The 26,255-nt window shown below is 43.8% G+C and overlaps 1 long non-coding RNA gene across 1 annotated transcript; it reads right to left on the minus strand.

Moving 5' to 3' along the window:
* Positions 1-9,556: 9,556 nt before the first annotated feature.
* LOC121835002 lies at positions 9,557-17,029 on the minus strand. The gene is made up of 3 exons (XR_006077422.1): positions 16,538-17,029; positions 15,958-16,121; positions 9,557-9,751 (listed from the first exon to the last, which is right to left on the minus strand). It is a non-coding gene; the product is annotated as an uncharacterized LOC121835002 (long non-coding RNA).
* Positions 17,030-26,255: the final 9,226 nt, after the last annotated feature.

Consider the following 26,255-nt stretch of genomic DNA (forward strand, 5'->3'; position numbering starts at 1 on the left):
GCTTCTTGACACTGTAGTTCCATACCACGGTGTAGATGTTATTTTACAACGCCTACACACATGTAGATGTTACATGCTCACTGCATTCGCGGTACACAGATCTACTTACCCATCTCTGAGGGCTGTAGGTGCGACGACGAAGATAACAGCGGGGAAAGGCGTCATCAAAACTTAGAACGCAAGGAAAAAATCGACGGAGAACCGTTACAACATGGCGCCGGAATGTTTGTAAACATACTCTCGTTACCGTGCTCAGGTTCCCCGGTTTCGAAACAAAATTGCGCTTAGCATATTTAAAATTATTTTCGCAACGTAGATAGCTTGATCAATTGAGTATATATATTCCCATTTTTTCTTTAAGTTAAATTGAGAGCTTAATGACTTCGCAATGAAGCACACTCTCATACTCTCGCAGATCAGCATAGGTTTGCTTCACCGAAAGACACCGCTGTATTGCAGGAAAAGGTGCTCGCTGGCATTGGCACAGGTGAAAATGTCCTGTCCAAATTCCCCTTCCGACAATACAGTACATATGCACTGTTAAGGTATTGGTTGTGGGGGTGGCTTGTCTGTGGCCAGGAAGGCACACAGAGTCAGTTAAAAATGATTATTATGGAATAAAAATACTGGAAAGCAGCCTCAGACACAAGGATGAAGTAAAGGCACTAACACAACAAAACAATGGATGACCTTCAAGTGTAGTTTATTTTATGAAAAGGAAGCATTTTAGTCTTATTACATTAACGCAAACACCCATGCCAACCAGGCAGCTGGCAATCGGAGGGATAGAGCCTTACAATGAGGCAGTGCTAAACTCCAATTTATGAATAAAGATTTTTTTTTTTTTTTTTTTCACTTTGTTTTGTAAGAGAGGTTGTTTTCCATCATGATTAGTTTCGCTCTTACTAACTATCCCAATCTACCACCCTACTTCAGCTCATTATGGGGGGCTAGTTACACTTGAAAAATCTGCAATGGCAAGAGGAATGCTAGCGAGTTCATTTCATTGCCAGAAAATTGATGGCGTTGTCTCACATGGTAAGAACAATGCACGCTCATGAATGGACTGTGTGAGACCATCAAAGTGCAGGCAGTGACTCTACTTGATATTCTGGGGACTGAACACAACTGCCTCAGGCTATTCTTAGAGAGAACCATAGCGGTGGTCAAGGAACCGGTACAGCAACACAAGCCCAGTTTACCTATGATATGTAGGTCTTCCATTCCCTTTGTAACAATATACAGGACACCAGATTGTGGGTTAGTACTTGAATTTCAGCATAGAAATACACGTGAAAATATATTCCTGGTCTCACAACATTCAAGGGAATAATGTATCTCGTTACATTTTCAACTGGGCTTGCCATGTCATCGTCCCAACTACCGAAATAGTTACCTATCTTCTCCAAATGCTTCATCAGCTTGCACAAGCAGCTGACACCAGTTGAGAACAAGCTAAAAGATCATGAGGAGATACTTTGTAAAATGGCAGGACGGCAGCTTCTGTGATACTACAAAGCCAGTTTCCTTTAGACAATATAACATAAGATTATCATATCAACCAAGTATGCCTCCACGGCGTAGCCCTCGAGCTCGGTCGGGGATGCCAAGCTTCTTTGCTTTGCACTGCGCGCTCGCACAAAGCTCCACCGCTTCACCCGACATGCTTGCATGAAGCTTCACACTTTACACGACAGCACTATGGCAAAGCATCTTAATTTTTGCGGGAGGTGGGGGGGGGGAGGCTCAATATTTTGCAGACCTATTTTCAGACTTCGAAAATATTCAAAATTACCGAATAGTCCTATTCGATTCAAAGTATGAATCGATTACGGCATTATTCGCTTCAATATTTAAAAGTTATGAATATTTGCACAACCGTTGTCTTCATCATTATTTACAATTTACAAGGAAGCTGCTATCATGTCTACCTTTCACGGGATCTTCCGAATCTTTTGTTCAAATCGTGATTATAAACTTTTGGACTTCGACCCAACGGAAACTATCCATCTGCACACTCCGCAAGGACAATTCACTGAGGCGGTCATTGGCCATCATTGATCGAAGTCTGTGTTATGTCAATCTGGGCCTACAAAGAGATTGTTCACCCCTGCAGTTTGTAAACATAAAAAAATAAAAATCTAGAATGGGTACATGAACACCTAGAAATGAGCCTTGAAGCTTTTCTCAGACTACAGTTTTGGAATGTTTCTTACAGAAGCCTTCCTTTTCGGAAAATAAAAGGAACTGTTCTAGTTCATCGGGGAAATCGTCCGACAGACCAGATTTATCCATTGCCTGGAATCACCACTGTTTCAACGAAAGTGTGCCGCAGTCGGCAATAAAAAGTAAACTGTAGGCAGACTTTGCTGCAAGCAGTGAAACGAGTTTTAAGTGAATGCGGAAGGTTGTCAATCATGCCAATATTGGTATCACAGTGCAAGTTCAGTGAGGCATCTTGAGGGTGAAGGTTGCCATTTGTGCCGATCGGTTTGCTTTCTTATGATTGTTGCTTTGTACGCAGTTCCCGATGTTTCCTTCGCTGCCTGTTTCATTTCACTGAATCTTTTCCTTAGACCGGATACATAATCACTCAATGATTTCGTCAGGTTTACAGCTTCATTCAATGTGAGCGTCTGATTATGTAGCGTTCTGATGGCATTGAAGCATTGCAACACTCTATCCCTGAATTAAGCTACGACTGTTGCAGTCATACCCATAGTCTCCAACCATAACCCATGTCTCTGCTAGTTCTTTCTAACCTTCAGACCCTCAAGGCAACCCTAATTTCTTGAGCGAACAGAGCTTCATAGCATCCGCTCGGGCTGACCACCACGAGTCTTGGAGTCGCATGGGCATGAATACCGTATCACTGTTTCAAATCAAGCCTGCAGAATATTCCGGCGAAGGGTAGACGCAGAAAAAAAATTTATGTATGCTGTACGCAACGGTTAACACAGACCACTGTGCGTGTTCTGTGTCGAGTGCTCTCGTGCCAACGCCAGCTGCCATTGATTCAGCAATGGCCAGCGGTTGTGATCAACCTGGCCGTGTTCCGAAATTTACCCAATCTCACTCTAGAGTAACAGTTTCATACCTTGGTGTTTGAAAACCTTTTTGCGTCTGGCGTTGCTCAGCTTGAAATGTCACGTGATATGACCCGCAGGAGTAGCTGGGATCCAGTCAAGTAAGGTTTGGAACACGCCCCCTGTCAGGGGGGGATACCCTCACAGAGGGCCCTATTCATTTGAGCAGTTAAATATGGGTAATCTGGCCCTGCGCCTGGGCGACAAGAGCAACATGGTGAAATGCTGGCCTGTTACATGGAGGCCCCAATTGTATTGCCGGATAATGCATTATCCGACACCTTGACTCAACCTTTACAAGCAAGTGTTCTCGAATCTTCTGGTGACAAGGAATCCTAGCAACCTTCAAAAGGTGCTATGGAACCCACCTTTCCCTTGCGCCCCTTCCACACTCCTTGATACTGCAGCATTCATGCTGCACCAGGCACGTCATGCTTTACCGCTTTGCACCATCGTGCTCACAAAAGTCTCAGTGCTTTGCTCCGCCACGCATGCATCACGCTTCACCGCTATACACCGGTGCGTTGCGGCAGTGTATAGCAGTGAAGAAATACTTTGAAAATATTTGAAGTTGCCGAATACTCCTCACCAATTCAAAGTGCGAGTAGAATACGGCGTCATTCGCTTCAATATTCTGAATTTTAGAATATTTGTACGACCCTAAAATATGTCATAAAGTAACGCTCAGGCACCTCTACAAATCCGGAGATCATTGCAAAAAAGTGGGAGATGGGCACTTGATATGCTATCAATGTTATCTATATTTCCACTGTCCATATTTTTTTAGATGTTACAACATTTAGGGGTGGGCGCTTAGTGTACAATCGGCGGATGCTGGGTATTTCATGGTATACATAGCATTTGAGTAGAAATATGCAGTTCCTCACTTTCCCATAAAAAAATGAAATATATATATTTGGGTGCTTGCGGAATTCAAAAGACCAGCCTATGAAACCTGGTTTGGGAACCCTGGGTGTATAATGTTCACCTGTCTGTAAAAAGCTTCTCAAAGCAATTTTTAAAAAAATAAAACTGAACCATCTAGAATGGCCCAAGCTGAAAAAGGCTTCCAAATATTCCGTTTGTAGCATTCATAATTAGGCACTGAACTTTTCGCTTGATGCTTTGATTGATTTTGTTTCTTTTTATGGGAAAAAGTGCACATCAACAATGGAAATCAGCGACATGGTTTGCAAGCCACCCAACCAATGGTGTGTGAGCCCCCCTATGGCTGAAAAAGGCGAAGAGAACAGAGACACAGCGCTCACTTACGACTGAAAATTTTACTTCTGCATGGTACAGTAAGTAAACATAAAAAGAAGCAGACAGATACCATTTCAAAATGACCAACCAACTATCCCAACTACACAATTTGTTGCAGTTCTTCTATGGCCCTGAATTCGTTCCTTACCACGAGAAAAGTGATGATTTTTCAAGCATCTCTGCAGATCCCTTCATTTTTAAAGCTATTTGGCACATACCATAAAATCCCGAGGTATGTACTTCCCAATCAGCAACATTCACTTGTATCCCACCACAGCTAACTAGCCGCATTTGTGTCGAGGCCATCACTGATCCCAACACTACTATTACTAGAAGTAGTCTATCTTTCGGTGTTTAAAAAGTAAAGCAAATCAAGCCAAAAATAGGGGTGGACTACCTTTTGAGATCTTAGAGTAGAGTATTATGACACATCAAAATGCAGGCACTGAGATGCTCTTTAGAAATAAACAAACTTTGAAATAATGGATTAGAAAGGTTCTTGTAGGAAAGCTCTTCATTCTAGCTCATAATGGCTGGGATTGCACATAGGGGAAAAGAGACACTAACTGCCAAATTCACAAACCTTTATTCCAATTGAGGCACCCCCCCCCCCACTTCCTCAAGGAAGGCACGAGGGACGGCACTGGCCAATCGCGAGGACGGCTAAGCAGCCTAGGCCGCCTATTTGTCGTCGCGACTGGCCCCCCCCCCCCAGCACCGGCCCTCACACCTTCCTTGAGGAAGTGGAGGGGCGCCTCAATTGAAATGAGGTTTGTGAATTCGGCGGTAACTTAGCTACTGCTAGGGTCCGGCAAATTGGAGACATACACCTCCTCACTGGCCACAGGCTCCACATCTTAAACACCTGTGGACTTCGAAAGGTTAGTGTTGTGTTTCTAAGACCATGGAGTACTCGCAGCCGTTACGAATAAACCTTTAGTACATATAGAACAACTATTTACAATCAGGGTGATTCCGGTATCGGCAGACGGCAGCGTTCGGCTGGCTCGCTGGCTCGCGTCAGTCGCTCGAGCTCGCTTCTTCCTCGTCGTTCCGTGTGTCTACTTCTGGACACAACACTCCCTCAGACTAATCACAGTCCGTACCGAGACACCGGCTTGCGTGCTCTCGAGGGGTATCGGCGTTCCGCGCTTTCAGACGTTGTTCGGGCACCCGGAGAAGGGACAGTTGCTTTTAAATCTGGTTTCCCACGTTCCGCTGATGTACTTTCCTCCGGTTCGGGATTGAACAGAGTATCTGACTCGGATTCCCCGGTGCCTGCAACTTGGCTTGGTCGGCGAAGAAGTTGGTTGACGTGTCGTTTCCAAACTCCGTTGGACACCTTGACCTTGTAGTGCGCTCTCCCAAGACACTTCAGAATCGTGCCTGGAATCCAACTTCTCTTTGCCTTTCGGTAGTCTCGCACCAAAACCCCGTCTCCCTCTTCAAACTTCCTTTTCGGTTCTTTCTGAGCTTGAAACTCCGATAACTTCTCTGGGTGAAGTAGATCCAATCTCGTTCTAAATCTCCGCTTGAACAACAGTTCTGATGGTGCGAAACCAGTGGATGTGTGTGGTGTGCAACGATAAGCCATCAGAACTCGGGAAAGCTTCGTTTGTAATGACCCTTCGGTCTGTTTCCGCAGTCCTTGCTTGAGCACTTGTACTGCTCGTTCGGCTGCACCATTCGTTGCGGGATGAAACGGAGCACAAAACTTGTGTTGGATTCCATTTCCCCTCAAAAATTCTTCGAAAACCTCAGAATGAAAGGGTGGTCCATTGTCCGAGACAATAGTTCGCGGTAGTCCATGCAGTGCGAACAACTTCCGCAAAGCTTCCACGACTTTCTCCGCAATCGTGCTCGACATTATTTCCACTTCTAGCCACTTAGAAAAGGCGTCGGTGACAACTAGAAACCTTTCCCCTAGGAACGGGCCAGCAAAATCAATATGCAGTCTTTCCCAGGGTTGTTCGGGTGTCGGCCAGTGGAAATACTCTTGAACTGGTTGGTTCCGAAACTTCTGACACAGAGAACACTCTTCGACTGTTCTGACAATGTCATTGTCTATGTTGGGCCACCAAGCATGCAGTCTTGCCAGACTCTTCATGCGCACAATGCCGTCATGTACCGCATGAAGCTCGTGCAGTACTCTTTCTCGGCATGCCTCTGGAATAACAACTCTTCGGCCCCACAATAAGCATTCTTCCTCCACCGTAAGTTCCAACTTCCTCTTGAAGTATACTTCCATATCTGGACTTACGTTCTCAGGCCATCCGGTTTGAGTGAATTTCAGTGCCTTGGTGTACAGTTGGTCTTTCTCTCCTGCCTCCTGCAGGGTCTTCGTGTCTACTGGACACAGGTCTAGCTGTCCCATGTAAAAACTTGTGGCATAGTCGTTCACCTTTTCTTCTTGTCCATCAATTGGCAGGCGAGATAGGGCATCGGCGTTGAGATTGTCTTCTGATTTCTTGCAGACCATTGTATATTGGTATGCTGACAAAAGCATTGCCCAACGTTGCAATCTTGCAGCTGCTATTGTTGGAATGCCTTTCTTGGGTCCAAGGATGGTTGCCAACGGCTTGTTGTCGGTTACCAAGATGAAGTTACGTCCATATATGTAGTCATGGAATCTCTTCACTCCAAAGACGATCGCTAGAGCTTCCTTCTCCAGTTGAGCATAATTTTCCTCTGCTCGAGCAAGTGTCCTTGATGCATAAGCAATAGGACGCTCTGTCTTGTCCGGATACACGTGCGCTAACACGGCTCCAACTCCTACTGGGGAAGCGTCGCAAGACAAAATCAGTGGTAGCTCTGGATCATAGTGAGCCAACACTGGGGCTCTGCTCAAGATTCCCTTGAGTTCCTGGAATCTCCTGTCGCACTCTGGTGACCAGTTCCACGGCATGTCTTCATGCAGCAGAAGCGTGAGCGGCTTTAGAATCGTAGACAACTTGGGCACGAAACGTCCGTAGTAGTTTACAAGTCCCAAGAACGATCGTAGCTCGCTCACATTCTTGGGAACCGGTGCTTCCTGTACAGCCTGGACCTTTTTCCTCATTGTGCTTATTCCAGAACCGCTAACTGTATGTCCCAGGTAGTCCACCTTGTCTTTCATGAACAGGCACTTCTTTTTCGCTAGCCGAAGTCCACGATCCTTCATGCGCGTTAGTACTTCGTGCAGTCTCTCTAAGTGCGTTGTATCGTCCTCTGCGGTTACCAAAACGTCGTCCAGGAACACGCAGACACCTGGAATCCCTCCCAATAGTATCTCCATTTGTTTCTGGAAGATAGCAGGGGCGGAGGCGATCCCATAAGGTAGACGCTTGTATCTGTAGAGTCCCTTATGCGTGTGTATGGTGACGTACTGGCGAGACTTCTCATTCAACACCAGTTGCTCGTAGGCGTGTCTTAAATCCAACTTAGTGAACTTCTGCCCACCGTTCAAAGTCGTGAACAAATCACTGGCTGTTGGCAGAGTGTACTGGTCCACTTCAAGTTGTGGATTTACCGTGAGCTTGTAGTCGCCACAGATCCGGACCTCTTTTTCTCGTTTTGGAATGTTGACTGTAGGCGTTGCCCATTCACTGTAGTTTATTGGCTCGATGACGTCTCTTTTTACCATGTCATCTAACTGTGTTTCGATCAGATGCTGGAGTGCATAGGGAACTTTCCGGCTTTTCATGAACTTTGGTTGGGCGTCTGGCTTCAGCTGCAGATTGACTTCAACTCCTTTGAAGCACCCTAGTTCCTCTTTGAAAAGTTCTTGACACTCGGCCAGGATGCCTTCCAAGCAATGCGCATCTTTCACAGTATTCACCTGGAGTGCTGGCATCCATGTCTCGTCCAGGACTTGTATCCAATTTCTTCCCAACAGTGGTGGCACCTCTGCATTAATCACGACTAGTGGCAGCGTCCAGGTCTTCTGATTGCTTGTGACCTGGACATCCGCAGTACCACAGACGTTCAAGCTTTGTCCTGAGCAAGTGCGAAGCTTGGTCCTGAAAGGCTCCAGCGTGCGAATCTTCAGTTTTCCTTGCAGCCGCTTTGGAATCACTGTCACCGTAGCTCCGGTGTCCACCTCCATCTCCAGAGTCACTTCATTAATAAAGACGCTTTTCTTGAGGGGTGGTACAGTCAGTATTTCCGCGTTTGTTCGCAGGACTAAATATTCGTCCGCTCTCTCTTCCTTTTTCAACTGTTGCACCGCTCCTTTTCCTTTCTCGGCTGGTCCCTTGCGTTTGCCTTTTCCACGCTGATTTGACGTTTTCCCTCTTTGTTGCACGCTGCTGTTTTTGCAGGCTTTCCGCAGGTGACCCTTTTGTCCACATGCGTCACAGTCGTAGCCCTTGTAGCGGCAATCTTGAGGAGTGTGGTTGGTTTTGAGACAACGCCAGCAGGCAGCGCTTGTACTTGCTAGTTGTTTCACCTCGTCTTCAGCGGTGGCGCGCGCATCCTTGAGAATTTTCATTTGATCCTCAGCCGCTTCCAATCCCGCTACTAATTCCACAGCTCGTGTCAGAGTCAGATTTTCAATTGTCAGGCACTGCTTCTGGGCCATCGTGTGATTGAGACCACAAACAAATCGGTCGCGCAGTTGCTCCTCGAGTTTGTCTCCAAATTGACAGGTCTCCGCCAGCCGTCTTAGTTCTGCCAAATACGTGGTTGAAGGTTCACCTGATCTTTGATCCCGCTTTCCAAATTTGAAGCGCTCGGCTATCACTAACCGCTTAGGCGAGTAGAATCGACTTAGGAGTTGTACTGCTCGGTTGCTCGGTTGCTCAGGAGACGAAAGATCCCGAAGTCTGGAGTAAGTTTTCTGTCCGATGGCAGTGATCAAAACAGAAACTTTCATCCGACTGGTCTTGATATTTTCTTTTTGCAACTCGAAATACTCTTGAAGGCGTTCCTCGTACTCGTCCCAGCTTGTTCCTTCCTCATAAGGTCCAATCGAACGCGATAGGTCGTCCATGATGCACAGTACCTGGTTCGGTCGATTCTTGCCCTGGTAGATCAGGTCTAGGTTGATTCCTCGTCGCCACTTTGTTGTGTTTCTAAGACCATGGAGTACTCGCAGCCGTTACGAATAAACCTTTAGTACATATAGAACAACTATTTACAATCAGGGTGATTCCGGTATCGGCAGACGGCAGCGTTCGGCTGGCTCGCTGGCTCGCGTCGGTCGCTCGAGCTCGCTTCTTCCTCGTCGTTCCGTGTGTCTACTTCTGGACACAACAGTTAGAATGGGGCACAGCACCCACCAAAGATAGAATTACCTTAAAGTTTTGCGAGTGCCTTGCCGAGCGCAAATGCAAGACGCTGGATGCCGCGGACACGGCACACGTGGTACTGGTCGGTAGCCAGCTTGTCGAGGTTGACCATGTTGCCTCGGTTGAGAAGAGGTACTGAAACATCAGCGAATGAATTAATTCATAGCATAAAACAAAGCTGGGTTGTGACCACTCCTTGGAACCACACAGGACACACGTGTCTAACTTGGAAGCAGCCAATGAACATTATAGGTTTAGGTAGGGGTCAGTATTTTAGAACTAATTGTGCAGCTATATTTTTTCGTGTGTGGGTGTGTACGTGCAGGGAGTGGGGGTTGTTAACTCATTGCAAATGTTTTATGGGGCTGGTTGCTTATTATTGGGGTCCACTTTCGTTTAGTCAGGGGAGGATCTAACTGTAAACACAGACATCAAGGTGCAGTACTCGGGCTCGCCTTCTGAGTTAAATTTCTGTTCTCCTTGGGGACCGGTCCTCGTGTGCCAAGTTCACTGTGATTTTAAGAAGTGATTTGAATAGTTTCTTATCAAAAATGTTTCAGAACTTCCCAATGCATAGAGGCAGTTTCAAACTCTGTCAGAGTTTAAAACTGCCTTCTATACATGTTACTTTCACAAATGGTATACTCTTTTTTTAATCTATCTTGTTATATTCCTGACATAATTACCTATTTTTTTGGATTTTCGAACTTTCAAGGAACTTACTGACCTAAACACATGCTTTTTTGACCTGTCTACAACTGTATCCATCGCTGAGTGCTTATAAAAGAACAGGTGTAATAGGATACATTTCACTGAAAAAGAAAAAAGATAAATTTTATGGCGTATATTAACTGATAAAAACCAAATATTGGATTTCGAAATAAAAACCAATAAATGTATGCCGAATTCAAAAAAAAAATAAATAAGAACCGAAAACGCTGATCTTGTTCAGTGTTTTCGGAGTTAACTTTTTTTGCTCGAATTCGGGGGTATTTCTTTTTCGATGTTTAATTTTTTCCAAAGATTCTGTGTTTTTGTGTAAATTGGTTGAAGTCATAACCAATTTACACAAAAAACACTGAATCTGCACAAAAAATTACCACCCCCCCAAAAAAAACAAGTACCCTCAAATTCGAGAAAAAAAATACTCAGAAAACACAGAACCCAAGTTATCGGTAGGTTGTGACTTTCCAGTTTTAACCTAAAAATACTGAGAAACATCAGCCGATGACGAAAATGCAAAATCGGTTATAACAGAAAAACACCGTTTTTGGGGACGATTTGGCGCTAGGCGATTACTATTTTGGTTGAAACCCCTAATTCTAGGCATTTGCTGAGCCTGTTTTGCTACCAAGAATTAAGCAAACTGGGGTCTCCAATCAGTGGGATCGCTGACCTTGGAGCACAAGGGCCCGAGAGGTGGGTTAGACGGTTACTACCAACAGTCACAACGCCCTTGTTGGTTCATGTCAGAGGACGGCAGATAAAAAAGCAACTTGTCCCAAACCAATTTTTTTTTCACCGATCATCGCTGTTTTTAGAGTCTACATCATACAACAAGTCGAAAGCAGGGTTGTGCAGTATCGCAATACAAATGTATTGCAATAGTATTTCAGAAATACATTTAGTGTCTGTAGTTCTGTATTGCAACACTTTTTTTTTTCACCACTATCTGTACTTCTGTATCGAAATGCATTTGGGATGTTTCTCAGTACCGCAATACAATCAAGATGGGATGTATTTCGTTACATTTCTTGAGAAATAACCCCCACCTCTGGATAAAGAAGATGACAACTTTTTTTGTTTTGCTAGAGAAGGCCAGAGGGCGTTATGAGGGGTATGCTGTGCATTTGCTAACATGCGAACCTAGGTTTGTTCGGAACTATTTGCGTCGGATCTTAGCAACCCCCTTCTTTATTCTGCAAAACTGAAGAATGTTTTCCACCATGCTTCTGCCACCCCCCCCACCCCCCCCAAAAAAAAATCTTGACTTTTTTTTTTTTTTTTTTAAGGGGACGCTGGGGCATTGTTACTATGCTGACCAACGTTCATTCCAATTCCCAGAAATATTTGTCTATGCGACCTCTTTCTATTCTGCGAAGATAAGAAATGTGCTGTGAGCGGCGCATTTCTTAGTGAAGAAATGTGGTTCCCAGCTGTGAAAGTAATGTTTCTTTGATTTAATATAAACCAACTGTTGAGCAGCTATTTTTTTTTTGCCAACATGATGTTGCGTTTGAATGGGCAATGGCTCACAGGTGGGCTATTTGAGAAGCTCCTGCTCCTCAAGTGTAATCGAGTTTGGCACTTGCATGTCTTTCTTTTGTATCGCTTCAGTGTAAAACAACAGACAAAGCAAGAATGATTTTCATTGCACCTCCTGGCTAATTTGTTGCCTATGATATGACAGTTGGCACCTCAAGCAAATTGGAAAAATGTATTTCAGTATCTGTATTTCTGCCATCTCTAAGAGGTATTCCTGCATTTGTATTTCCAAATACATTTTGCTCCTTGTTAAAATGTATTTCCGATGCATATCACAATACATTTTTACAGATATATATAAGTATCACTATTTTAGCTATTTTGATGTATCCCAGCATTTGTATTCCCAAGTACATTAAGTACTTTGGCCCAACTCTGGTCAAAAGACACCAATGCTTGAAAAATAAATAAACAATGAAAAACATCCGCCGATTTTTCTCATAAATAAACACCGGAGGATTATACGGCCTAGTTATAGGTTACAGTAAAACCTCGTTATAACAAAACGGGATATAACAAACTAATGGATATAACAAAGCAATCATAATTCCCCTTGCTTGCTAATACTGGGAAGAAATGGACATTGGCTATAACAAACTAATGGTTATAACGAAACAATTACGACCGCTCCTTCAACTTTGTTATAACGAGGTTTTACTGTATTTATATTTACTAAGTAAAATTCATTTTGGGTGCGTTTGTGGTATAAAAGTACAATCAAAACTCAATGTAGCTCCTTAATGTTTTCAATTAATCAATAAACTGGAAACTAAAAATAAAGCCTTTTTTTTTTGCTTTAGATGAGTGGAGACTGTTGTGAAGAGGCCACCGAGGCTTTGTTACCTTGCAGACCAGGATCTGATCAGAACATTCTGTCTTTGTACATGAGGACCCTCAGGGTATAATTAATTGATTACGGAAAATCTTAACGGCTTATGATAAGCGCAGCTTGCCATGAGTATCTGCCATTTTGTGGTTTATGACGAGTGCACCTCATCACATACTGTTTTGTTCCTTTTGCAAGGTTTGCAACAAGGTCAGTGAATAAAAACAGTGTGAATTATCTTTATGATAGAATAATAAATATAAGAAACTGTTTCATATAAGGTCTGCTTAAAAAATGTAAAGCATTATAAGGTTAATCAACAGGAGATGCTATTTTCTATTTTAAAAGAATAACAAATGTTTTCCATGAAACTTCATCTAGATTCTGAACATCTAAGGCACTGCAAGCACAAGCTTTACAGGTGTGCTCTGCACTTTCGTGCCATATCGATGCAGGGGAGCAGAGTTTATGCTTTCAAATACTATCAATAGATAAGAGAACAGCGATTCCTTCCATCGTGACGTCACAGATCATTACTGAAAAGGCAACTTCACCATATCAGAGCATGGAGACACCTCAAGATAATTTAGGAGGACCAAAAACTGATGTGGAGATGAAGTTAGCATTGACAATTGTGCACGCTGGTTGACCATAGTAAAAGAAGCAATGCGTAAAGCATGGACAAAGATTAGAAGACAAACAAACCACAGAACACCATTTTTATCGGCAACTGTCGAGAGCGTATTTACAGGCGCTAACATAATGCTCCACGGCCCTCCGCCCAAATCGACAGGTGCTAACTGATTGGACATCATTTGAAAAGCTCATCCACAAATGCAAGTGAGTGTAGCAATTGTTCTTTTGGTCTGTGTTGCTTGCATACTATATGTAAAAAAGTAATATATATGGCTGGAGTGATCTTTCTTGGTATCATGAATACCTGGTTGTCAATAACACAGAATATGACATTTAGAATATCTCAAAGTATGCATAATGTGATACCAGTAGCGGAGCTAGCTGTAGAATTCTCTGGAAAGAGTAACACCTGCACAAGGCAAGCTTGAAGGTTCTGTCAAACTACATTAGTGATGGGTGTTACCTTGTGGAATCGAAAGGTGCAGCTTTGTTTTTGCAAAGCATCAGCAACCTGCGTCAGGACGCAGATGGCCGAAAGCAGTGTTTGGTGCTTCTGTTGGGAGATGGAGCAACGTGCTGCAATTAGAAAAACCCGTGATGGCGAGTCCGACGAGGCTGAAGATAATCTTGCTGTAACACAGCTTTCTTCTAATATTGCCACGCACGTCGCTGAGCGAGCGTGTACGTGGCCAAATGGTTACTGCACTTGATTGTAGCGCAGAAGATTTGGGTTTGATTCCAGGCAGCGGAATGTTCTTTTATTTATTCCTTCTACTTGGCGTTCTCGCAAATTCGAGAAATTTCTTTTCTGATCAAGCTACGAATGTTCTACGCACCGAAATGTCTAGGCCGAATGTTCCAGAGGCCCACGCGACTACAAAAGGGACTCCGCATGGCGAGCGAAGTCAGTCTCTTCCTAGCGCTCAATCCTGCTGCTTCGACGCCTGCGACACTAGCCTTTCTCTATATTGTTTTGGGCACAAGTTTGCCCCGTTAAACGTTTGGTTTTGTCAGTTATTCGCCGCCTCACCATTTGTTATTTGTGACAATATAGCCATGCACGCAGACATGAAAGCCACAACAGAAAAACGCAATTGGGGTCGAGACACCCTGCCATAGACCCGTTGCTCCACAGTGCGGTCTACTTTCCGTGATGTGCTGTGCCATCTCTCAACATGAGAACGAAACACAACCCTCGACCGATAACTGAAAATCTTGCATATATTCTTCCAATTTTTTGCACAAACAAATCAGTGCCTTTAACTTTCACATGGTAACATCCACCACTGCAACACACCTGTGACAAAATATGAAGCTCGCTGCACCCAGACTATTATTTTTTGCTTCATTTTACAGCAAACCCCGCTACTGTGGCAACCTACATTTTGGGATCTGTTTTGTTTCATTGACAGACATCTCATCGACAACTTTTAATCAAACGACATATTGACATACATTTCGTCGACACTGACATGCCATCGACAATCGTTCCACTAATTGTACGGTGTTCTGATGTTTCGTTGTGCATGTCACTGGGGCACGCATTAACTTACCCGGCCCGCCCGTCTACGTCATTTCGCAGCGACCGTCTGTGACGGCTCACTACAGAAATATTAACATACCTGGCCCACCCACTGATCTCCACTACGGGGGGCTGGATGGTGCATTGAGCAAACAAGTATGAAGCCACCAGAGGTGAGCGGCTTGTCCCAGAAGTGAGCGCTTGGCAGGCTTTGTAACCCTTCCGAGTGCTGGTTCGAAAAGCGTCAAGGGCGCTGGATTTTCGCTTGTTCCCTCAAGAGAGCCTGCTTGTTGCGCATTAAGAGCGCATGCAGACCCGAGAAGCATCATGGGAAGCCATTCAATGTAAACATTTTGAGATTCTAGTTGATAAAGTTGTGAATATGTCTCAAGTTCAAATGCCTCATTCTCGGAATTTAATCCAGAACGGGAGTATTAAAACCCAATCAAAGACACAAAAAAGCATGGTCCAAAATATCGACTGAATGCACTAGGAAGACCAGCGCACGCCCGACTTTTGGGACAAGAATCAAACTTCCGGTGGCTTCACTTGCGCCAGGCTCGGACAGCAGCTAAGCGCCATCCAGCCCCCTATAGTAGAGATCAGTGGGGCCACCCACTCAAGCTGCTTAGCGGCAACATTCTGCGGGGAGTCACTACAGAAAAAAAGCTTATCTGAGCTGTCGATGTAACAAACTGTCGATGAAATGAACTGTCAATGAAACGTCGTTCAATGAACTGACTGCCCCCCATATTTCAGTATCAGGATTTCTCCTTCAAATAAAACGTATTTAAAGATACCTTGTCACCTATTTTTTTGGTCACACATATTTGAGTTGTTTTGCAATGCTCTTTTTATAAATGTATTTTAGTATCAGTACTTTAGCTGTCACTGCTGTGTATTCCAGTATTCATCATTTCAAATGCTTTTTAGGTTATATCTGCCCAACCTTGTTACTCAATGAACAGCATTCCAGAGGCATCATGAATGCCTGGCTACCAATAACACGGAAGATCACATCTCGTCACAAGGGGCATGTCACATGTAACTCAAAAGGACAGTGCACCAGGGGTGAAAGTTCCATGCACTTACGTCGACATTCACGATGGTAACGCCGAGGGCAACACCTTCCGTACTAGTAGGCGGTTCAGGGACAGCCTCTCCTCCTCCCTGGCATGCCCGAAAGGCCCACCTCGTGGCACCAGCTTGAATACGAGCACGTGGCTCGTCAGGCTTTTCAGGGTGGACACAAGCTCCTGAAAAGTGGAAAGGACATTGACTTATGCATAGGACAAAGCAAAACTACCGTAAAATCCCGTAAGGATGCCCACCCAAAATGAAGAGATAAATTGGGAAAAACATGGGGTGGGCTAGCCTTGGGAATACGACAGCAAAATGTATTTAAAAAAACGCGATAAGCCACTGGGCTATCCGCTACAAACCAGATAAAACGGGAACTGATACCGCGGATTGCGGACACGGCACATTTGCATTTATGATGCGATAAACACACAAGACTTTGCTAAGACATCCAGTGTCACGGTAAAAGGAGTTGAGGACGCAGCAGATTCGCTTTGCCGTGTTTTCACGATTTTAACGCGCAGGCTGATTTAGCTTTCAGATATTGGCCGGTTCTACCGCGCAGGTAAAATAATGAAGATTGAACACATACCTTATAGAACGGGTTTTATGAAACGAACGCCAACAAAGTTGTCACAGTGCGACGATGTTTCTTCGCTGTCCACAGAGGTGATCGCTTGCGCATGTACGTGCGAGTGCGCGTCGTCGGCTTTGGGAGGGTCGTTTTCCAAGCACCACTTCGCGAGCTCGTCGGGTCGCTGGGATTGCGAGGCCACGCAGTGCTGCTCCGTCCGTTATCTTTTCCCGCCAGCGGGACTTTGGTTTAAATAAGCCTCCAAGTGGATTTGCCATGATTCCCGTTGAAACAGTTCAAACCTGTGGTTCAAACAGTTCAAACAAGCCGCCCCGGCAACCTGAGAACCGTCGAAAACAGCGAGGCCAGTGTGGCGCCAGTGGGCAAGTCATTCGTGAAGCTATCATGATATAGGATGGTCGAGAAATAAACCAGTTAGCTGGGTTTGAGACGTCCCTTTTTGTGTCCGATCTTTCTACTAAAATGTTTCCAATTTCTTCAACCACAGTCTCAGGTGTTATATGACATAATTATCATCATCATCACCACCACCCGAACGGATTCCCTACGGGCGGTTTTCCCTACGCTGGCGTTGTCCCCAGATCTAGGCACGGGCAGATCTCTGGATAGGCGCTCGCATTATAATGTACGCTAGAGGTTCAACTGGAGCTACAGAGCCGTATATACGGCTCTGTGGAGCTAGTGTGCTGCTGCAAATTGAAGCAGACAGCAACCAGTCTGAAATTGACTTCCGGTAATGCTTTTTGCAACCAGTCTGAAATTGACTTCCGGTAATGACTTCCGGGTGCATTTTCTCGCTGCGCTCGATTACAAGAGCAAATATCACGAATATTTCGTACGTACTAGGCACATTGAAACATTTTTCGGTCACGCAGACGAAATAATTGGTCAGTTACGGCGTTTTTATTTGAAATTCGTAGCATGAAAAACGGTGCTAAAACCGTTTCGTACATATATTTGTGTGCACTGTCGGACACTGTTAGCGCGAACACGGCGTCGGCAGGCGTCGGCGCTTTCCGCCAAACGAAGGACATGTGGAAAACCAACAGAAACGGCAAAAACTGCGCAGTAACACTGGATAAGTAACTCCTCGTGCATACAAGCGATAAAAATATATTGAAAGCCACGTAATATAGTCCGATTTGCAATAAATAAGTACTGCTTTATTCTTTCTGCTCGTGATAATGTGCGAAGATGCATCGTTCTGGGTTCAAATCATCAACCGCTCGCTTCAAATCTTTACAAGTAGGGAGAAGTCAGAGAACAGGTGCCCGATAAAAACTGCCTGCCATAGGAAATAATAAAAAGACACACCTTAATTTTGTAGCCCACGTACTTTATTTTTTTACATTCGAATGGTAACCGATCGTAAAGATGCACGACGGAGTCATATTCATAGAGTGACAGGACGGGCATATTAGCAATATATAAGCGCCACCGGAATGCTAGCGAACCTTGAACACACTCTACATTTCTTTCGATCGTTATTTAGCTCAGAAGCGTCGCTCGTTATTACATACCTGCCATAGAACAGAGGTTTGGGCTTGAAATATAGCGAAGCGTAACATCGTTCAATAGTAAAGAAAAATGCTGTAATTAAAGCAATTACACTTTTACAATATTAATAAAGGTACATACTATCCGGTACAACCGAAGTAATAAAAGTTATTCATGTTATTTTCCGGTGACGAGACAAAATTCACGCGCGTTTTCCCATAGGAATGCACAGGAGCACCGCAAAAGTAGACTGGTTGCTGTCTGCTTCAATTTGCCTCCCGGAAGTCGCATAGACACTAGCGCCAGTTGAACCTCTAGCGTGCATTATAATAACTCTATGGTTTTAATCCATGGATAAGTTCAGGATAAGCTGAGGATAAGTTGCTCCTAATAATGGCCCCTGTCTTTAGGCATCAAACGGTAGCTTGCGCCACCTAGCCTAAACATTTTTCAGCTGACGTCATTTTCGGTTAGATTCGAAATCGAAACCAACGTTGTCGTCTGCTATCAGGGCCTTGACGCCGAATGCGGCAGGAGAAGCGTCATAGAGGCAGAGAGCCGCCTTTGTATAACCACATTTCAGAATATTTTCTTGTCCTAGGCAACAGCAAAAAGGTACCTCACCTGACACGAAGTGCTGTCCACAAACCCTTAGTTAGGGTACGAAGCTTTTCTGTCGAGAACCACTTAGTCACTCCACGCACGGCGACAAGACATCACTGTAAGGTATGAACCTTGTTGTTCTCTCTTACTTTGCAGAAAAACACCGAAATCGCGCATTGACAGAATTAAATAAAGTTGACAAGCCACCGAGCAACATGTCGCAGCAGCCTAACCCTTCGTCTGCTTTCTTTCTCTGCTCTTTTGTCGCTTTTTTTCTCGTTGTTTCTCTCAGGACCGGAGATGTTAGCTCCCAGAATTTGCCGCGTTCTGCTTCCGTCCTTACCCTCCTGTTCGAGATTGTGCCGGCGTATCCGTCGGAACCTTTCATGACGCCGGCGAGCCGATTGCTCGAGTCCCGGTTCCCAATGATTGCCGGAATTCTAGAGGAACCAATACTGCTGGCCGTAGCTCCGTTTTGTCGCCGACTTTTACGGCTGGAACAATTCATTTAGGTACAACTGACCAGTTGAAACCTGGAGCAGCGGACAAACTACAGTGCAAACACGGCCCCAAAGCAACTTCGGCAGTAGCGAAACGTGGCCGCCCACGCCAGTACACCGCAGACGAACTAAGGAAGCGCAAGAACGACATTCATGATTTCGCATTTAAATCAAAGTAATCCGATTTATATCAAATAAATAAGAATTATTTTATTTTTTTATAGTTTTTTAACCTTTTTTTCAGGTAGTATTATGCGCCCCGGTAAACTTTTTACGTTGATTCGCCTACAGAAACAGCTAAGAGCTATCTCATCGGACAGTTATTTTTCCTTTATTTTCCTGTTTTTGTCAGTACATGATGAGTGCTGGTGATTTCCCTTGGCTTTTACTAGTGCCACTAAATAAGCTACGCTTCAGAGTAACGACACTTCGCCATATTGTGTCTTAAAATCATGGTTGCCAGTTATCTGAAGCTTTATCTGAAATCACAGGAAACGCTTCTCCGCCCTCTACAAATGTTTAAACAGTTCGCGACAGAGCAAAGCAATCTTAAATGACCTTCCTAACACCAACTCTAAAGCTGAGGAAGCCTCCCTTGTGAATCAGGACGATCGGCAGTTGTGTCTGCTCTGCATACGAGCCAAAATGGCGGCGCCCACAACAACGTCGGGGAACGCAGTGCCGATACTCTAAGCGCAGCTCATTTAGTGGCTCTAGCTTTTACCATCCGCCATCTTCCTTTCGGCTTCTTTTACCCCGTTGTTAGCTCATCTAAATTGTCTTGATATACATAACTGCATTCAAATTTAAGCTTGCGTTTGCGGTTCCTTCGTTTTCAGTTCAAACTTTTATGTTATGGATTATGATTGTACAGTTTTGCTGGATGTCCTCCTTTTCGGTATCGTTTTTGGTCAAAGTTCAATTTTGAAGTTTTCTCGATGCCAAACTACTTTCGTGTTCTCCTCCGAAATTCTAATGCTAACCTGCCTATGCTTCTTCGCTTGACAAAACATCGCACGTTTTGCGTTACATGTCTGCGAAAAATTTTTATTTATTTTTTTTGTAATTGGTGTTTTTTAGTGTTTATTTTCAGTGCCAGGCAAGAAATCGAGGTTAATCGGGACAAATGTTATGAAACAACTTCAGATCTATAAATTTGTGACAGCAGCCCCCACCCCCCGGTGCCCTCTTTTCTTCCGGTTCAGGTCCATTGAACTTTACTCCCGAGACCCAAATGCTAACGTCATGCCGGTCAGTACGGGTAATAATCAAGATTTAAAAAAATAATAAAAAAATCGTTATTCAGTGGCAGCTTTGAATCGAAGTTTTTTGGTTACCCGGTTATGAGAAACCCCCCTCCAGCCCCCCTTTCCTCCTTCCAGATATTTCGGACTGTTAAAGAAAACAATACGGGGAAAGAGGGCCAGGTCGAGCTTATCTTAATCTGAAATTATTTATGCATATGTCGCTCTTCACTGCATAAAAGATCGCGTAGATGGTCATTAATTGTCGGAAACTGGTTGTCAGAAGGCACTACTTGTCAAATGTTTAGTGGTTCGGAAGTTCAAAGCTATGTCTTTTCAACATAAATAACTGTGCCATTAATAAAAATAAACAAATAAACATAACAATGAATGCGGGGATAAAAAACTGGAGAAAAAAAAACTATCAAGAATTGGCCGGAAGTGTTGTATTCTTGCATATTCAGAGGCTAAAAACTTCGAAACAAGTTTCTCCTACCAAAATGTGTACAGGCTATAAGAAACACGTCAGAAAAACGTAAAGCGAAAAAAAAAATTTTTTTTAATGACGTGCCGAATTTGAACAATATTAGAAATGTTCTCCCAGGAGTTAATTTATTCCTTAATGTGAAAAAAAAAAATATATATATATATTATTTTGTATTCTGCAAATGGCAATAATATGTACTGTCTGTGGTGTTAATTTAAATGCGATACCCCAAACAACTTAGACAAAAAAAAAAGTTTAGCGCATAATTGCCTGTAGTTACATGTTTGGACATTTCTTAGAAACTCATTTTGACTAACAATAATCACATCTTACGACAACACTTACCTAGGCTATACATAGATCATTCTTAAAAAGTTTAACATCTCTACGTCTCTAACATAAATGGCACAAACGACAATCGTCAAAACCCATCGCCCTTCCTCAGAACATTGAAATAAACGGCATTGTCTTTTGTAAGGAACGCAGCACCGCATGTAAAACTTCAAGAAAAAAATTACGAATGTACCTCACATTTTAAATTTAAATGAAACCGTCCGCCGGTCTTTCGAAGCTCGACGAACATAGAACTTTTACCCTAAAATGTCGAAGTTCGTCGAACTTTTGACTTTGCAGGATTCGAAAGTTCAAAACCTTTCGAATTCTCTTGATAAATAAGGTTGAAAGCTCGAAAATTATCATATTCCTGAGCGTAGGAAGGTCAAAAGTTCGAAAAGCTTCGACCTTTTTAGTGTAAGAAGTAAGAAAGTTAAAAAATCATCGTATTCCTGAGCGTAGGAAGGTCGAAAGTTCGAAAAGCTTCGACCTTTTTAGTGAAAGAAGTACGAAAGTTAAAAAATCATTGAATGTTTGGTCTATCAAGTTCGGAAGTTCGACAAGTATCGAGTTTTGCAGTGTAATAAATTCGGAAGTTCGAAAAGGATCGATTTTTTTTAGCGTAATAAGTTTGGCGGTTCGAAAAGCGTCGAACTTCTTAGTTTAACAAGGCCGAAAATTCTATTTCCGTCGAATTTTACGATATAGAAAATTCGAAATCTTTCCAACCTTTTGAACCGCTACACCAAAAATTTAACCAAAAAACCCCATAATTTGCTATCACAAAAAAAAAAAAGAATAAAACGCGAAAATCTTTTTCGCAGGTAATTTTTTTATATTTTTATTTATTTATATGCACGTTGGTGCGGGCCGCTATTGCTGCATTTGGAAGATTCATTCTGTCAGCAGATCGGCGATGCGTAATTTATTATTGTCGCGAAATCAACTTTCTAGTCCAGGGGGTCTCACTAATCATCGTTAAACCTTTTATTCCAAGTGCTGGAAAGAAATTGAATGTTTCTCGTATTCAGACAACATATTCTCGAAACATGATGCAGAGTTTCCACAAATACATGTTCAGTGTTCGTATTCAAAGCTACGCAAGAGTATGTGTAGTAATTCTCGCGCCACGGGGACGCGACCCTGACAGCACGGGCTCAATGGTGGACAGTGGCGCCATCTAGGTAGTATATATAGAACTTGCGAAAAATTTTAAATTGAATACAACAGTAAGCTGAAAACACGGCCTCAGAGATCCGCGGGTCTCCCAATCCCTTTCCGCAGGTGCAGCGGGGGACGGCGGGGCGCCGCGAAGCGGTTTGTACGGGTGGGCCAGGTGGGTTGATACACCCGTCGTCCCGACCCCCACTGCGCCTCCGAAAGAGGCGACCACTGATGCAGCGACCGATTTCCGCACGAAGACAGCACGAAGGGATCTCGAATCGGAGGAAGCCGCCTCCAAGATCCCGAAGCGCGCGAAGACAATGTAGTTGCACATGTGGCCACCGGACGGCGCCACCGTCTTGCTCTCGGCGCTGGTTTGGCAATTTCAAAAGATACTGGGTGTATCTAGTGCCACTAAATAAGCTACGTGTATCAAGGAGTGGCCAGGCTCTTTGTTGCCCACTGAAGGTCCGTTCAAACTCTTGGAACCGAGTACGACCAAAAGAGACCAGACCAGTTTTTAAGCCTCTTGCGACGTCTTAGAACCGGATGGTGCTAAGACGTTGAAAGAGGCTTAAAAACGGGGCTGGTTCTAAGACGTCGAAGAGGCTTAAAAACGGTCTGGTCTCTCTCGGGCGTACTCGGTTGCAAGTGTAAACGAGCCTTGATGGTGCATTTTTTTTTTTTTTTTTTTTGCAAAATTTGTGAAGAGCGAACTTACCTGAGGAAGAAGCAAAGAGAGAAAAAGGCTTAGCTCCTATGGAAACGCAGCGAAGCCATCGGTCTTCAAACAATACGGCGCCGTTTCGCACAAGAGACAAGAGATGGCGCAAGCTGTCGCGATGCCAACTGCGCCAACGAACGAGCATACGGCGCCGAGAGCCGGCGTCCTTAGCAAACGATCTTTTCGACTCAGAAGCGGCGCGAGCTTTTCCGATATCTGTGGCCAATGCAGTACTTGATCATCCCTTTCGGCTAAACCTAATTTTGCGGTCGATTTAAAGAGCCTGGCCACTCCTTGAAACACCCAGTAGATGTTTGTGTGCTTCGATGATGATATTGCATGCGCGAAAGCAGGCTATCGGGTATCGGAACGATCTACTAAAACTTATACTCCATTTCACCTTACGTCCGAGCGCAGCGGATTGTACGAGCCATCGGAGCCAATACAAGGCCATGTGAGTGTCACATGACCTTGAATAGTGGACACTGCGACGTGCGGAAAGCGTATCACGGGCTACGTCCACAGAGTGGGATTGGCTAGGGTAGCTCGTACCGTCCGCTGCGTCCAGACGTAAGATAAAACAAAATATAGTAATAAAAAAAAAAAGTCTTGCGGTGTTATTTCGGTAAGTCGTCGCTCGACTGAATGATGGCTTACTTTACTGGCATATTTTTGCTAATTTTTAGTTATAAATACCACTATAGTTCAGTCACCCAAACAGTTTACAGAATGCCTCCGATGGCAATCAAGCTTTTTCGCAATTCAACGTCACAGTACCGAGACAACACAACAGAACAAACAGTTGCATCCAACAACTTTTTATTTTTGGCATATAAATTAGGTGCCCTCCAGAACACACCGCTGGATTACCATCTTATAGGAAGGGAATCTATGGGATCAGTAGTTAGTGTGTTCATATGATAGATATATATATACAAATATAGTGGTGTAAGTACAGGCTTGCCATTACATCAATACTTTTTTATCGCGTTGGTGCAAAAACGAAAGCAATGCGAGAGCCTTTTGTCGGAGCAGAACAAATATAACAAAACACAATCACTTCATGCAACACATTTGTATAATTATTATTGTACACTATATACAAGAAACAAAACAAATCAATGGAGATAAAACTAGCATCCTCAACTCATTAAAAGCAATAAACAATGCAATCATTCAAAACAACCTTGCCATACTCCAGCAAGTAAAAAAAGGATTTAAAAAAACATTTGAAAGTAAAGAATAATCGAATTGAGTCATTCAATCAAGTGCTATGACTAATATTACCCCGGAGTATTTCCATTTTGTCAGCTTTTAGCTTTATTAGCACTCGTCAGCCACAAAATCTTTACATGCTCACAGAAGATAGCATATGCCAACAAAGGCAAAAATGCAACAGCAATAAACCTAACTATTGTGCTTTTAAATACAGTTGAATAAGTTAAATACAGGGGTGCCCCTCGATGCACCAGTCACTGAAGCTCACTGGTATGTAGTATACACGATCCAGCTTCTAAGCTCTGGCAGAAAACCCTAGACGAAATCTGCTAAGCGCAAAACTGACTCTCAGCTTACCCGCAAAGCTAACTTTAGCTAACGCAAGCAACCTCAATATAAGTGCAGCCGTAGCTGCTTGCAGACAAAGCATAGACACCGCTTCCATTCCTGCTAAACGGGCAATCAGGAATGCTACAAAGCTAGAAGCAAGATCAGCTCAATCATGCCAGGAAATGCCTTCGACAAGCTCTCATCAACACAAAATGACGGGGGAGGAAAACGCAACTAGAATTGGCCCACGTCCGCTCGTGGGAGGTGCCGGAAGACATTTGGGGGTCCCCGTGGATTTGGTTGGTTGAGATATGAGGTAAGAAAGGATTGCAGGTACAAGGTACGTCAACACAAAAACAAACCCCAGATGAAAAAAAAACCTACAACAAAGACTTCCCCAGTACTTGAGCCTGAACACACTCTTCAGCCCATTCAAGGCACCACAAGGCACTACTAGACGGATACATTCACTTTACAGGAAGGGGGACACAGATGTGATCAAAGAGACAAGTTTTTGCCAATCAGATGAACCGTGAAGAAGCTTACGGTGCAAGAAAAAGAGAAGGGTGATTTTGTTTTGAGGATTTCATGCTGTAAGGACAAGAGAAATTACCGAGAAAATGTCAGATTTTGGATGGCATTTAGCAAATGATGTCCGAACACACCTCTGGCGAGATCTTGAGAATGGGATGACGTACCGTTGGTGAAAAGAATGGAAACGGTTGTTTTGAGCAAACATCTGATTGAATCGTGGTTATTCAAATGCCAAACATTACCTTTTTTTCTTTTGTAGATTGGTTTGATTGGACTTAGGCAATGGGATGTTCAGGTAGTACAAGAAGTAGAGGGAGTAAATTATGAGCAAACCACCAATACATCTGGAGCGTCTCTTGTTACGCAGTCACAGTGGCATATCCAGGGGGGAGACTTATGAGGCTTACGGGGCTTCCACACCCCCCCCCCCCTTTCCCCCGAAATCCAGTGTACACTATAATATATACACATGCACTTTGACCCCCCTTTCCCCTCCCCAATTCATGGACGTCCCAGCCACCTTAGCTCCCTTGCAAAACTACGCCACTGCCCAGTCAGAATGTGCGTAGAAAGAGATGGTAAGATCTAAAACAGAAAAAAGTAAAAGATGTGTGTTTACTCGAAAAAGGTAAAGTTGAAGCACATAAAAAAGGATGGGGATAATAAGACGAGTGAAAACGCCTGGTACAAAGCAGATCGTTGGAGAACCTAACTTTTCAGCAAGTAACACGAAAAAAAAAAAAAAGTGAGATATATTAAAGAAACAAAATCTTAAACGGTCTTGAAAATATGAGCCAATGGTGAGCAAACAGAACTCTACAGGTAAAACTAGAAATAACAAACTATGCCGTAAAAACAAAGGTCAACCTCCATCGAGGTTTTCCTTGCAAAACACACACACACACAAACAAAAAAAGAACAGGTTTACAGTTACCACAGGACAGCACAGACAATGCCCACATTGAAACAAGTGCCATCCGTTCCGGCCATATCTGACCGCTGGTGCGCTCCGACCAACAACGTCTCGCAGGTTCCTCCAATGCCGAGATGTGACCAGCACGTTGACACCTTGCCGACGAGT

Source organism: Ixodes scapularis, unplaced genomic scaffold, assembly GCF_016920785.2.
Source record: "Ixodes scapularis isolate PalLabHiFi unplaced genomic scaffold, ASM1692078v2 PGA_scaffold11__112_contigs__length_91849675, whole genome shotgun sequence".
Classification (NCBI taxonomy): domain Eukaryota; kingdom Metazoa; phylum Arthropoda; class Arachnida; order Ixodida; family Ixodidae; genus Ixodes; species Ixodes scapularis.